General features: G+C 40.9%; 1 long non-coding RNA gene across 1 annotated transcript; it reads left to right on the forward strand.

Moving 5' to 3' along the window:
- The first annotated feature begins 10,798 nt into the window (after nt 1-10,798).
- Nucleotides 10,799-11,780, forward strand: LOC311369648. Its single transcript, XR_014640173.1, has 3 exons — nt 10,799-10,863; nt 11,031-11,125; nt 11,645-11,780. It is a non-coding gene; the product is annotated as an uncharacterized lncRNA (long non-coding RNA).
- Nucleotides 11,781-13,480: the final 1,700 nt, after the last annotated feature.

Consider the following 13,480-nt stretch of genomic DNA (forward strand, 5'->3'; position numbering starts at 1 on the left):
GGGCCAATCAGTGTAATATTTGCTCTCTGTTAATCTTGGGTCAACCTCTACAGGTCTAGTAAATTTCATAAAAAGCGTGCGAGCGGTTTAGACTGTGTAATGCAAACGGGGCGGAATAATAATAATAAAACTAACAATTACAATAGGTTCCTCGCACTTTGTGCTTGGCACCTAATAAACGTCCATGCTAATAATCGCCCACCCTACTGCCCAGAAGAACACTTTTCGTTCTCCCTGATTGTCTGTGTAAATATTTGCTCTGTACACCTAAGATCCATCATGCACACTAACAGTGATACTTAGCTATTAAACCAGCATTTTTACCCATGTCCCTGTCTCTTCTAAGAGATAGGAAGAGACAGAGACACCGTTAAATATTATAGTCAGAGTAAACATTTTCAAAATCAGCTACTAACCCATTGGTGTTTATTTTTGGATTGTGTTATTTTTTGTAATGTACATATTAGTTTGCAACTGTTTCTATTTTTTGTGGGAAATTTGAGTCCCCTCTCTTTTTTTTCTATTCGGCAAGTGGTTCCCCTAAGAGGGTTAAAATCCGCCATGACGGTGTTGAATTTAGACGTGTAGGAATCTGGAATAACCAGAAAAGATTATTGAAAACCTGAAATCGGTCAGTTCGACTTATATGGTTCGAACTTGTAAATATGTGTTTAGTTATGATGAATATTATTTTTTGTGGTGTACGATTGTCCATGTGTTGTAAACCTGAAATCGGTCAGTTCGACTTATATGGTTCGAACTTGTAAATATGTGTTTAGTTATGATGAACATTATTTTTTGTGGTGTACGATTGTCCATGTGTTTTTGTTTTTAAGATTGTTGTTTTTAAGATTTTTTAAGATTGTTTTTAAGATTTTGTCTCCCACTAAGAAGTGGGACAAGGGTACTTCTGGGGGTTATCGATTTACGACCCCAGGTGCGGCCAAAAATGTATAGTCAGAAAAAAGAGACACGCAGAGAAACAAAGGTAGTAAATCAGAGGAGAAAAACTTTAGAAGATCACAGAAGGTGAGGAAAGCACCAAATGGTGTTTCAGGTGTAAACTCTTTTCTAGTAAAGGGACACCATGATCAATACGTCCCATGGTAATCGCAGAATTTAGGGGTTATTATCTAGACTCCATAACGTGAACAATTAGCATATAAAGTTGTCCATAGCACACACACCGCTCGTCCACAGAAGTCCAGGGGTCAACCAGCGCTGGGGACTCTTAGAGTTCAGGGAAAATCCTCTCTCACCAATCTGAGCAGAAGGACCCGCCCCAAAAGGACTCGGGACGGCGGAGTTAATGCACAGTTCAACATATCACAAATATCATTGATATCACATTAAAAAAAAAAAAAAAAAAAAAGGTAATAGGAAAAGTCACACTGGAAAGGATAATTGAATAAAAATGGGTATGACAATTATGAGACTGAAATACATATAATAAAAAGTAAATCTAAAACTGTACAAGTAGAATTACTTGTCAATTAAATCAATTAAAATCTAGAATCATGGTCGAGTAACTGCTATCTGTTAGGAAGTGATCCTACATGCTATGTTCTCAATTTCAATTATCATTTAATGCTCATGGAGTTAACTTGGAGTTAACCATGAGCAAGGAGGGAAGTAGTGAGACTAATCAAACTTTTGACTCAATTGAATTGTGTAGAACAATACCACTAACACTAATGAGTTCTCACATGCAAGCTAACAGAATGACTCATCTAACCTCGCATGAAATATTTACTGGTTGATCCATGCCTTCAACTTCATTTCAAGGATCCCATAAGGGACTTCCGTTAAAGCAATTATATAGAATTAAGAACAATATGTTTGACGACTAACTGCTGTACATGAGTTTGTATTCCAACAAGAGAAAAGCAGAACCTCAAAGCCAGACGAGAACCCACCAAGGGGAGTGGAGCCGGGTGACCAGATCTACCTAAGGGTTTTCAAGAACAAACCCAGGAGAGAAAGACCATACAAAGTCATCAGAGCAACGCCAACAGCCATCCAGGTGGAAGGAAGCACCACATGGACCCGATAGACCCGGAGAATACAACGGAAGAGAATCAGCCGTGGCGACCCGTTCCGCCTGTTGCTGAGGGGTTGACACTGTAACCGTGGAGCCTTCCCTTCTGGAAGGTTAGACGCAGAGGTGTAGAAGAACGACCCCAAGAGGCATAGAGGCACGGGCGCCACACACAGACGATGGCTGATACCACCTCCGCCCAATGCACAAGCTCTCTCTCTCTCTCTCTCTCTCTCTCTCTCTCTCTCTCTCTCTCTCTCTCTCTCTCTCTCTCTCTCTCTCTCTCTCTCTCTCTCTCTCTCTCTCTCTCTCACAGTCACCAGACTCACTCTCTCTCTCTCTCTCTCACAGTCACCAGACTCACACACTCTCTCTCTCTCTCAGTCACCAGGCTCACACACAGCCTCTCTCTCTCACACAGTCACCAGACTCACACACAGTCTCTCTCTCTCTCTCTCTCTCTCTCTCTCCCCTCACACACAGTCACCAGACTCACACACAGTCTCTCTCTCTCTCTCCCCTCACACACAGTCACCAGACTCACACACAGTCTCTCTCTCTCCCTCCCCCCTCACACACAGTCACCAGACTCACACACAGTCTCTCTCTCTCTCTCTCTGTCACCAAACTCACACACAGTCTCTCTCTCTCTCTCTCTGTCACCAAACTCACACACAGTCTCTCTCTCTCTCTCTCAGTCACCAGACTCACACACAGTCTCTCTCTCTCACACACACACACACACCAGACTCACACACAGTCTCTCTCTCTCACACACACACCAGACTCACACACAGTCTCTCTCTCTCACACACACAGGCTCCCTCTCTCACACACACAGTCTCACACACAGTCACCAGCCTCACACAGTCTCTCTCTCTCACACACACAGGCTCCCTCTCTCACACACACAGTCTCACACACAGTCACCAGCCTCACACAGTCTCTCTCTCTCACACACACAGGCTCCCTCTCTCACACACACAGTCTCACACACAGTCACCAGCCTCACACAGTCTCTCTCTCTCACATACAGGCTCCCTCTCACACAGTCACCAGCCTCACACAGTCATTGTCACACACACAAAAGACGATGACTGATACCACCTCCAGATGCATGGGATCCGTCCGGACCCCAATGCACAAAGATGCAACAATAACGGAAGTAACCACGTTGGCATACTTGTTACGGAATAACAACAATATTTTAACTTGATTTGCCATTTAAAGGACTGCAGACAAAGTGAAGACTCATTCTACAAGACTGAGAAATATCTGTGTATATCAACTGAGCCTACAATATACTACCGCGGCCCCAGTGCCTTCAAGGTATGAAAGCAGACGTCATAGTTCACACATCCTGGGTACAAGGAGGGATACTATCCCTGTGCAAGCAGATAAATGGGAAGTAGAAACAGGGGGACATAATGTAAATATACGGTTAAAATGGTTGAATTACACGGCACAAGCTCAGGGAAAGACCGACTGTATGATCTGCGCTGAAGGACGACCCACTCTAACCACAGCTCCCGCTAGGATTACCCTGTTTAACTCAAAAGAAGGGTTTGCATGTTTACTAGAACTGTTTGTAGACGGCCACATCACTGGGTGTATGACTAATGTAAAAGGCTTATTAGATATTATGTATCCTGAGACCCTAATTAGGGCTATACCCCCAGCTTCGAAGTTAATCTTACTCCTGGCTACCATTGCATCCAAAGTAATGGCATAGGTAAGAAAGTGGGGTCCCTTCCTCCTGAAGTATGTAACACCACTAGAGTGATAGATCTGTTATCTAATATGGCTCATGCTCATAGTGACATATGGTGGTTCTGCGGAGGACAAATCATCAGAGGGTTCTCCCCATAAATTTCTCAAGGACATGCACTGTAATTCAACTTGCCTATGCCTATCTATATTTTACCAGATAGCAAACATGTGATGAATCTCAAGATATGGAAGAATAGAGACTTCCCAAATTTTATTCGCCAGAAACTAACACTGAAACCGGTCTCAGAAAGTTTAGATAAAAATATTTACATAGACTCCATAGGTGTGCCCCGAGGCGTCCCCGAAGAACATAAAACTCCCAATCAAGTAATAGCAGGATTTGAATCTATTTTTGTTTGGTGGGCCACCATTAATAAAAATGTTGATTGGACAAACTATATATATTATAACCAACAGCGGTTTGTCAACCATACCACCGAGGTGATTAGGGGAATATCAGAACAATTAGATGCTACCTCTCGTATGGCCTATCAAAACCAGTTAGCATTGGACATGTGGACGGCTGAGCAAGGAGGGGTGTGCCAGATGATAGGAACAGCATGTTGTACTTATATCCCCAATAACGCAGCTCCAGATGGGTCAGTGTCCAGAGCGCTGGCAGGCCTACAGGCCCTCAGATTAGAGTGGGTGGAGAACTCGGGCATCACTAACCCTATCACCGGGTGGATGGAGAACATACTTGGTAAATGGATGAGTCCAATTCACTCAGTCTTCATGATGGGAATAGTAACAATAACCGTGTTAGTTGTTATTTGTTGTTGTTGCATTCCTTGCATACAAGGACTACTGAATAGGTTGATCACCACAGCAGTGAGTGCTTCAAGACTGCCAGATGTCTTACAGGCTTATGTAGGAATCGAACCTACTCCGGAGACAATGAGTGAACAGCAACCCGAAGGGCCCGATGTGATCAGATTAAATTACATAGAATAGTCCCCGGTTCCCAGAAGTTATGTGCATGTATCTAAGAGAAGCAATATACCTGGTTTACTTGAATGAGGAAACATTGAACAAACCCATGAGAGTCATGTTTACTATTACAAAATGTTGTTTAGATTTAAATGTAAAATGTCCAAAACTCTACATACATAAAGCTCACTGAGCCATTCAAACCTATGCATACTCGAAGGAAAATTTAAAATTGTGTTACTTTTTATGTTCAGTAGATTTTCATACATGCTGAAAAAATTGTGTTACTTTTTATGTTCAGTAGATTTTCATACATGCTGAAAAAATTGTGTTACTTTTTATGTTCAGTAGATTTTCATACATGCTGAAAAAATTGTGTTACTTTTTATGTTCAGTAGATTTTCCATACTTACTGAAAAAAAATTTTTTTTGTTTGTTTTGTTTTGTTTTTGTTATATTCGGTAAATTTTCAATGCATACTGAAAGGGTATAAATTCTGTGTTATGACAAACAAGTGAATTTAAAAAAAAAAGGGTTTAACCATTTACCTATGCTGCTCAATTTTTTGTAATGTTGAAAGTATGTGAATTTAATTTTGTTTTATGCCTAGAAGTGTTTTGACAAAGTTTCCATTGATGAATACATATGTGCCTTTATGATTATGCCTTTATGACCATATGACGTACTGATTGTATTGTGTAGTGTTGATTATGTTGATGATTGTTCCATGGTAACCAACCCATGGGTGTGTACATATTTTCTCTTTTGCTTTTTACTCTTGTTTTTTATATATGCTGTTGGTAATATTAGTAGTTTGTAGAATGGTCATCTGAGATGACCAAGGAGGGAATTGTGACATTTTTTAATTGTAATATTCCCTAGCGATACATTTTTACTGTAATACTCTCACTTAGCCATATCCAGTAGCACCAAGCATAGTTTAGAGGTAATTTCCCCTCCTAATCGCCTGAGGGCAGCACTGAACACAATTGATAAAGTTATAAAACATTTACACTAGGGGCAGCAACGGACACACACAGGAAGTGAGAAAACCCAAAGAAGAACACCTGGGATACATAAACTCAGACTCCGCCTTTGGAAGGGAGAATCTCTCAGCGGCGTATCTTCCTGCATGCTAAGCTCTGAGACGCTCCGCGCGTGTTATTTACGATCCCTCTCCTTTTGTTCCATAGACGATAGACAATAGACCAATAACCTTAACCAAATAAAGTGAGTTAAAAGCGATCCTGTCTCGGCGGCCTTTCCTGGACCAAAATCCACAACAGTCTCATGATAATGGAGACTGGTATTGTGGTTGTCTGGGTCCCTATGTTTCTGATCTGACAGGTTTCTCAATGTTTTCCTAGTGTTTTTGCATTCGGCGTCTAACCACTTATCGTTAATGTTGTTTTTGTTCTTAGTGTGAGACCTTCAGGTTTGATTGTAAGGCTGAGATGTCAGATATGTTGTTAAGTCTTTCTACTGCCATGTTGATCCCTTCATTGCTGCAGTGAAAGTTTTTGTCTAGGAAGTTATCTAAATGTAAAGTGTCTGAATGTGTTTTTGCTTCATGGTGTTCTGATATGTTTCGACACTGCTCTTCTTCCATCTATAGCATTTGTTGATAGTGTGTGGTTTGTTTTAATGCCTCTTGGTCAGGTGTTGGTCTATGTAGGTAGGCTGTGATTTTGCTGTGGTCTGATAGTGGTGTTAAGGGGCTGACTGTGAAAGCTCTGAGAGATTCAGGGCTAAGGTCTGTGATAAAATAATCTCTCTCTCTCTCTCTTAAGTCCAGAGACCATTCACCTTCATCCTCTCACTGGTAACCAGAGCCGGACAGTAACGGAGTACATTTACTTGAGTACAGTACTTATCTGTATGAAATATATATCTATACTATCTGTACTTTACTCAAGTAAGGAAGCTGTGTACTCTGTCCGCCTCTGCCCATTTTACAAATATGGTTTATTGCATCTGTACCTGAGCTACAAAGGCACCCAATAATAATAATAATAATAATAATAATAATAACAATAATAATCTCATTATTATTTAATAATGATAATGAAAATAACAAACCTTATCTTATTATCTGGACCTGTGATCATGATATGGTGGCTGAGGTCTGGATATTTGTGTACATATGATCCTTCTTGTGTAGGTTCTTCTATTCATACATGATGTGTATTTATCAGAGATGGGGGACTCCAGGGCCCCGTTTCCCGATAACGATGGATCCACGCTCGTACGATCCATCGTACGATGGATCTCACGCAGCATCGTTAATTTTAGGGGAGCGTTTCCCGAAACTCATCTTAACATGAACGCGCGTGCTCTGCTCTTACGACGTCGTAGGATTGTAGCTGTCTACTGACACGGTGCTGAAATGGGCTCCGTAGGAGGGGGAGACGCAGGAATGTTGTTGGATTAAAGTATATTTTGTGGCAGCAAAAAAATATCTCCCCATCAAGGCCAACAGCAGAGTAGCCTACGAAAAGAATAGACTAATATGAATGCTACAAATATTAAAACACAATTGATTTGGTCTAGGCCGACATATGCTATAGGCCTATCAGTCCTAATCCCGAACGCACCGTGCGTACATTGTTTCACGGCATTTTCTCCCCTGAAATAATTCCATATTACAAAAATAAAGAATAGCATGTGTCTGTGTGACAACTAGGCCTATAGCATTTATTTTAATGTGCTGATTTCTGAAACATGCTTTGCGCCGCAAAGAGGGCAGACTTTCTCTGATTCCTGCATTCCGTTTCATTCATTCATTCATTCAGTGATTGACGCGCCGCGCACTCTCTAGAAACTTTGGTGTCAACATTAAAAATGCAACGTTCCATTCATTCATTATCATTCAAACGCAGAGGCATTGACATGGCTATTGCTGTTGCTGGTCTAGATCGATTCCTGCCCATATTGTTGGGCAGGGGGTATGATGGTGCGGGCAATGTAAGCGGGAATGGCACGCATCGCAGCACAGTTTCCCGCAGCAGTCTACGTACAGAAAACCACTCTCTCAACTTGGCGATTGTGCACTCCACTAAGGTCAGGGAGTTCGTAACTGTCTAGACACGGTCCAATAAATAGTGAACTTCATCACAGCCTCACCGACGCGCCTACAGTGCTTTATGTCAAACAATCGCAACAAAAAACGCCTGCAGAAATTATCCGACACCCGCTGGTTTCAGCATGATTCATATACAGTATGTCTTCTGTCATTGATCAATATGAGGACATTTTAACCACGATGGTTGAATTAAAATCAGAGGGAGACAGCAAGTGCCGCTCGCAAGCGACCTCCCACACGAGCAACGGAATCATTTGATTTTATTATATGCCTTGTGACGTGGCGTTTCATCGGTACATTTATTTTTGGAATTTTAAATTGCTGCAATAAATTATATTTGTGTTGACTTCTAACATGTCTCTGTCTTTGCTGTTTAAATCTAACAGTAGTCTACGAGTAATATATAGGCTATGCGGGAACCACTGTTTTTGGGGTATTGCGAAATAGCGCCAGCTGGATATTCAGTGGTATTGGATGACGTGTTTTAATAAAACACATCCAATACACGGAATGTCCAGCTGGTGACTCCACTGAGGCTATAGTAACGATGCATCCTAGTGCTTAACGAGTACCCCTGTAGGCGTCGTTAGCTACGAGGGTTTTAACGACGTCGTTACGTAACGATGCTTTCGGGAAACGGTCCGAAAATTCTGTGATGATCGTACGACGGTGTTAACGACGTCGTTAGGCTAACGATGCTTTCGGGAAACGGGGCCCAGTCCAGTGACTTGACTCCAGTCAGACTCCAGTCGCCAGATTGAGGACGTGTTCAACAGTGATTAAAGACTTGACTTGGACTTGTATCCAGGACTTGAGACTTGACTCAAGTCTCTTGCATGCAATGACTCGACAAGTCACTGCTGTCTTAGTTAATATGTAAATTATCAAAAATATATATTTTTTGTCGATTGTATGTTTCCTGTTGCATGTGGGCGAACCTGGCAACCTGTGATCTCTACCAAGTGACGCACGCGCACCGTAACTCTAGCGGTAGAGTGGCCGGCCGGCTGGAGCTTCCAAGTTGGAAGGTGTTCGTACGAGTCCTACTGCTCCTATAAGGCAGAAGTGCCGAGAGCTTACTGTCTAAATGATATCGTCCACAACACAAGCTCTCAATAGTGTTCTGAATGGGGACACACTCCTCCGGCGGGAGTCCGCATAAGGCAACAATCCCTTTCTCCTCCATGTCGCGGTTCAATCTGGACTTCAGAGTCAAAGCCACAGCTCCCTCCTTTCCCCCAAGTCCTTCTCCTCCATGGCCGCAGCGTGGACACTTCAACCTGCACTGAATGCATGCGCGCTCCCGCGGCCGTGGATACAATTATTATAGGGGGTTAGCATTCTCTCTCTCTCTCTCTCTCTCTCTCTCTCTCTCTCTCTCTCTCTCTCTCTCTCTCTCTCTCTCTCTCTCTCTCTCTCTCTCTCTCTCTCTCTCTCTCTCTCTCTCTCTCTCTCCCAAACATTTTAACTTTTGAGTGGTCATTGGGGAATTATGGAGCACATTGGCACATCCTCTCTCAGGGGATTGTTAATGAAACAGGGATGTTTTTTTTATAAAGTCCAACTACCGGAGTTGTGTTTGTTAAGCATATTATGCCAGGCATTATTCTTCACTGGTTGGAAGGTTCTAATAAAGAAATGGAATACCAGTAATCATTGGTCTTCGATTTAATTAATTATAGTGACTGGCATGTATATTGATAACCCAATGGAATTGACTTTGCATGAATTTGGTAATTTAAATATGTAGTTTATCATGTTGATTGCCATGTTAAGTTGGCGAAACTTACAGTAGCTTCACATGTAGTGAACTACTTTTGCTGTGTTTGTGTAACTTAGCTTGCTACATTTGGCTGGTGGGAGCGTCTGTGTAGTGAAGCTTCATTCATGGCAGAGTAACTGATAGCTTAGCTCACTACATCTTCAAAGTAGCTTGCCCAACACTGGTTTTCATCATGTTGACGTTTGAGGCCTAATTACATTTTTTCTATATTTCTCTGACACATGCACACACACTCCACTATCCCAAATGCACACACGCACACACACACACACACACACACACACACACACACACACACACACACACACACACACACAGGGTGAGGCCTCTTTGAAGTATTGGACATATAAGTCATACTTCAAGTTCATTCTTAGTTCAACTTCATTCTTTGATGCACTGTATTTTGCAACATATTAAAATATTTGCTGCAAATAAAAGTCCATCACTTTAAGAAGGTTGTCCACCAGCTTATTTTATTTCTATGATTTGACTTGCTTGACCTAAGATATGACTTGACTTGTCTTGACTCGACTCTCACAAAAATGACTCGGACTTGCTTGAGACTCGAAGGTGAAGACTTGGGACTTGCTTGAGACTTGCACATGTGTGACTTACTCCCATCTCTGATTGCATTTACAGAACCTCAGGACTCTGAAACAACCTTCTGAATGCTCTGACCTGCTTGTAGAAACTGTAAAATAAAAAGCGTGTAGAATATGCTACAAAGCCTGTAGAAATGACAGCTTTCTCAGGTTGGACGGGGAAGTTTGGGCATGGAAAACAGGGCAAACATATTCAACTTTAGGAATCGTTCTTCATTTCAAAGATCTCCAACATGGACTTCAGATATGGCCATGATGCTCTGGAGGTGAGAGAGAGTGTAGTGGAGTCAAAAGTACATTATTTGTATTCCAAATGTAGTGGGGTTAGAGTCATACATTTCTAAAAAAATGTTTAGTCAAGGAAAGAGACAGATACTCGAAAAATGTACTCAAGTAAATGTACTTTGTTACTGTCCACCCCTGCCCCAAGGCCATTTCTGCCACAGTCATTATTTGAGATCATCCCAGTGATACCACCAACCCATCCCCCATGTCTTGTTGATTGTTCAGAAAGTGACTCTGAACCAATCCCAGCAGTCCATGATATTTCCGCTGCGTATAAATTGTGTGTAGATAAAGGAACTACTTCAACATTACTGTGTGTCTTTTCACAACCAGGCCGACCACAGACACCGTCAGACCAGCTTCTTCCTCTACAGTAAGATGCTTTATTTCCTTTACTTCTTCTTTTATCGCTTATGAACCTGACCTTCATCTCTACAGCACAGGTACTGAGAACTATCACATAATATAAATGAATAAAAACATGTAGGTACTCTCAGCTAAAACACCAGGAAGGATTTGGATTTTATTTTCTACCTGCAGGTGTGTTTAAATATCTCAACGTGAGAGGAGAGGAGAAACTATGAAAATGTCTTCAGCAGTGAGAGTATTTCTAGCTCTCCTTCTGTCACTACCAGGTTGGTACTTTGACATTCTGAACAATTAGTTGAACTATTTCAATGAGTAACAAGCAAACAGCTGGACTCTGCAGAGGGTGAAACCACAGCATGTTGTAAATAGAGATATTAAATAATCCACCTCTAGAACACTGTGGTTAGGATGATCAAAACGCACAAAGAAAATGGTAATGTTAAATATTCCACTTAAATACCATGATAAATATCCTGTCTTTGTTTTCATCCATCCATCCCCAATTTGTAGATCTTTATGTAGATAATGATAGTTGGGGTGTTGCTACATTTGAGTGTTGCAGATGCATTTGAGAGGAAAATACAGACTTGACAGACGGCCATTTCCTGCTGGCTCTGTCACTTCCTTTTGCATGTTAACCTTGAACCCACAGTTCAGTGGTCTCATGTATCTGTGGTTTCCAGTTGCACACAACAGCCTCCTTATCTTTATGTATCTTGTTATATTTCCTCAGTTGAACCTCTGTGTAGTTCATTCTCAATGAGATGTGTTTTTCTGTTTTACAGCACTAAAGGGTAATCGTGACTGGGCAGTGAGATACACAACTAGTAATGTCTGCGCTTTAAGGGGATCAACGGTTAACATCAGCTGTGCGTATGAATACCCTTACAAACTACAGTACCGCTCTGCCCCGGTAGAAAGACTGTGGTTTACTGTAGAGGCAAACCAACCTAATGGACTGCTAGGTGATACAGCCTATGCAGGTCGTGTTGAACACAGCTGTGAAGAGATCAACTGCAGCTCGTCCAGCTGTAAAGGAAAGTGTACCCTGATAATCAAAGACCTGAGAAACACTGACTCTGCTTGGTACAAGTTTAGGTTCATAACAAACCAGACAGGATTTACTGGTCCAACTGGAGTGGAGTTATCAGTGATAGGTATACTCTGATGACTTATAAGACTACCCAACATTGTGTGTGTGTGTGCGTGCGTGCGTGTGAAAGTCTGTAATCTTAACCATTATGAATAACAGTTTTTCTCTTGGACCCAGATCTGCAGGTCTCATATATCAAACCATATCTGGAATGTTCCAGTGGTCACACGTGTGAACTAGCTGGTAACCCTAACTACATCTGGTACAAGAACGGACGGCATATCAGTGAAGGAGTGAAGGGTTTAAATATAAACCCTACCTACTCTGACAGCTATTCCTGCGCTGTTAAAGGATACGAACGCCTCCATTCCCCTTTAGTGTGTAAGTCGACTCCACACTGACATGAGGGCAGATGTTATGGAGCTTTTTGTAATAACTACGTAATAACTATGTGTGTAGTATATATATTTATACATATATACATATATATAACATGTAGTTATTACAAAATACATACATATATATATATATAAAATGTTACACCAAGAGCAATTGTTGGCATTATATCCTTTATGTGTTATGAATGGACAAAGTGTGTGTGAGCAGCCAGTAGAAAGATACTTCACACACTGGAAAGTCATTAGAGAAACATATCTTCTGTCACATTGTGGTGGAGGGAATAGTTTCTTTATCAGACCTTACGTAGTGAAATCTACTGTAGGAAGACAATCAATTACATAATATATAAGAGGACCCTTATTAAGAATACATATTAGAGAAATAGTAACACTTGACAATATGGGTACATTAATTTACTGTTGATTCAGTGAATTCAGTAATAAGCATTAATATATATTAGCATAGGAGTTAGGGTTCGTGGGTAAAGGTTAGAGTTAGGGTTAAGTCTAGCCATATTAACTAATGTATAAATCAATACCTTAGTTAACATGAACACCATTAGTCAATTATTACTAGACCATTAGTGAACTGGTTATTCACTGTAAGATAAAGTTAATGACTGCTTTAATTAATGTTAATATTTAACTGATATGCTTCCACTACATAAGCCTTCTAGGCCACTAAGATCCTCTGAGACCAATCTGTTAATTATCCCCAGAGTCAACACGAAGCATGGGGAAGCAGGATTTAGTTACTATGCAACAAATAGCTGGAATAAACTCCCTGAGGATTTAAGACTTGCCCCAACTCTGACAGCTTTTAAAACAAGACTGAAGACTTTTATGTTTGCTTTAGCTTTCTGCTAAATCCTAAATATTTATTATTTTAACTTTGCCTTTATTTTCTCACTTTCTAAAATGCATTTATTTTAACTCTGCCTTTCTAAAATGTTTTTTAAACTTTGCCTTTATTTTCTATCTATTTTACTTTTTACTTAACTATTGTTTTCTTTTATTGTATGACAATGTTTATATGTGAAGCACTCTGAGTCTGCCTTGTGTATGAAAAGTGCTATATAAATAAAGTTGCCTTGCCTTGCCTTGCCTTGCCTTAATGAATGGTTAATTAA

This window comes from Micromesistius poutassou (assembly GCF_964030765.1).
Source record: "Micromesistius poutassou genome assembly, chromosome: 24".
NCBI lineage: Eukaryota > Metazoa > Chordata > Actinopteri > Gadiformes > Gadidae > Micromesistius > Micromesistius poutassou.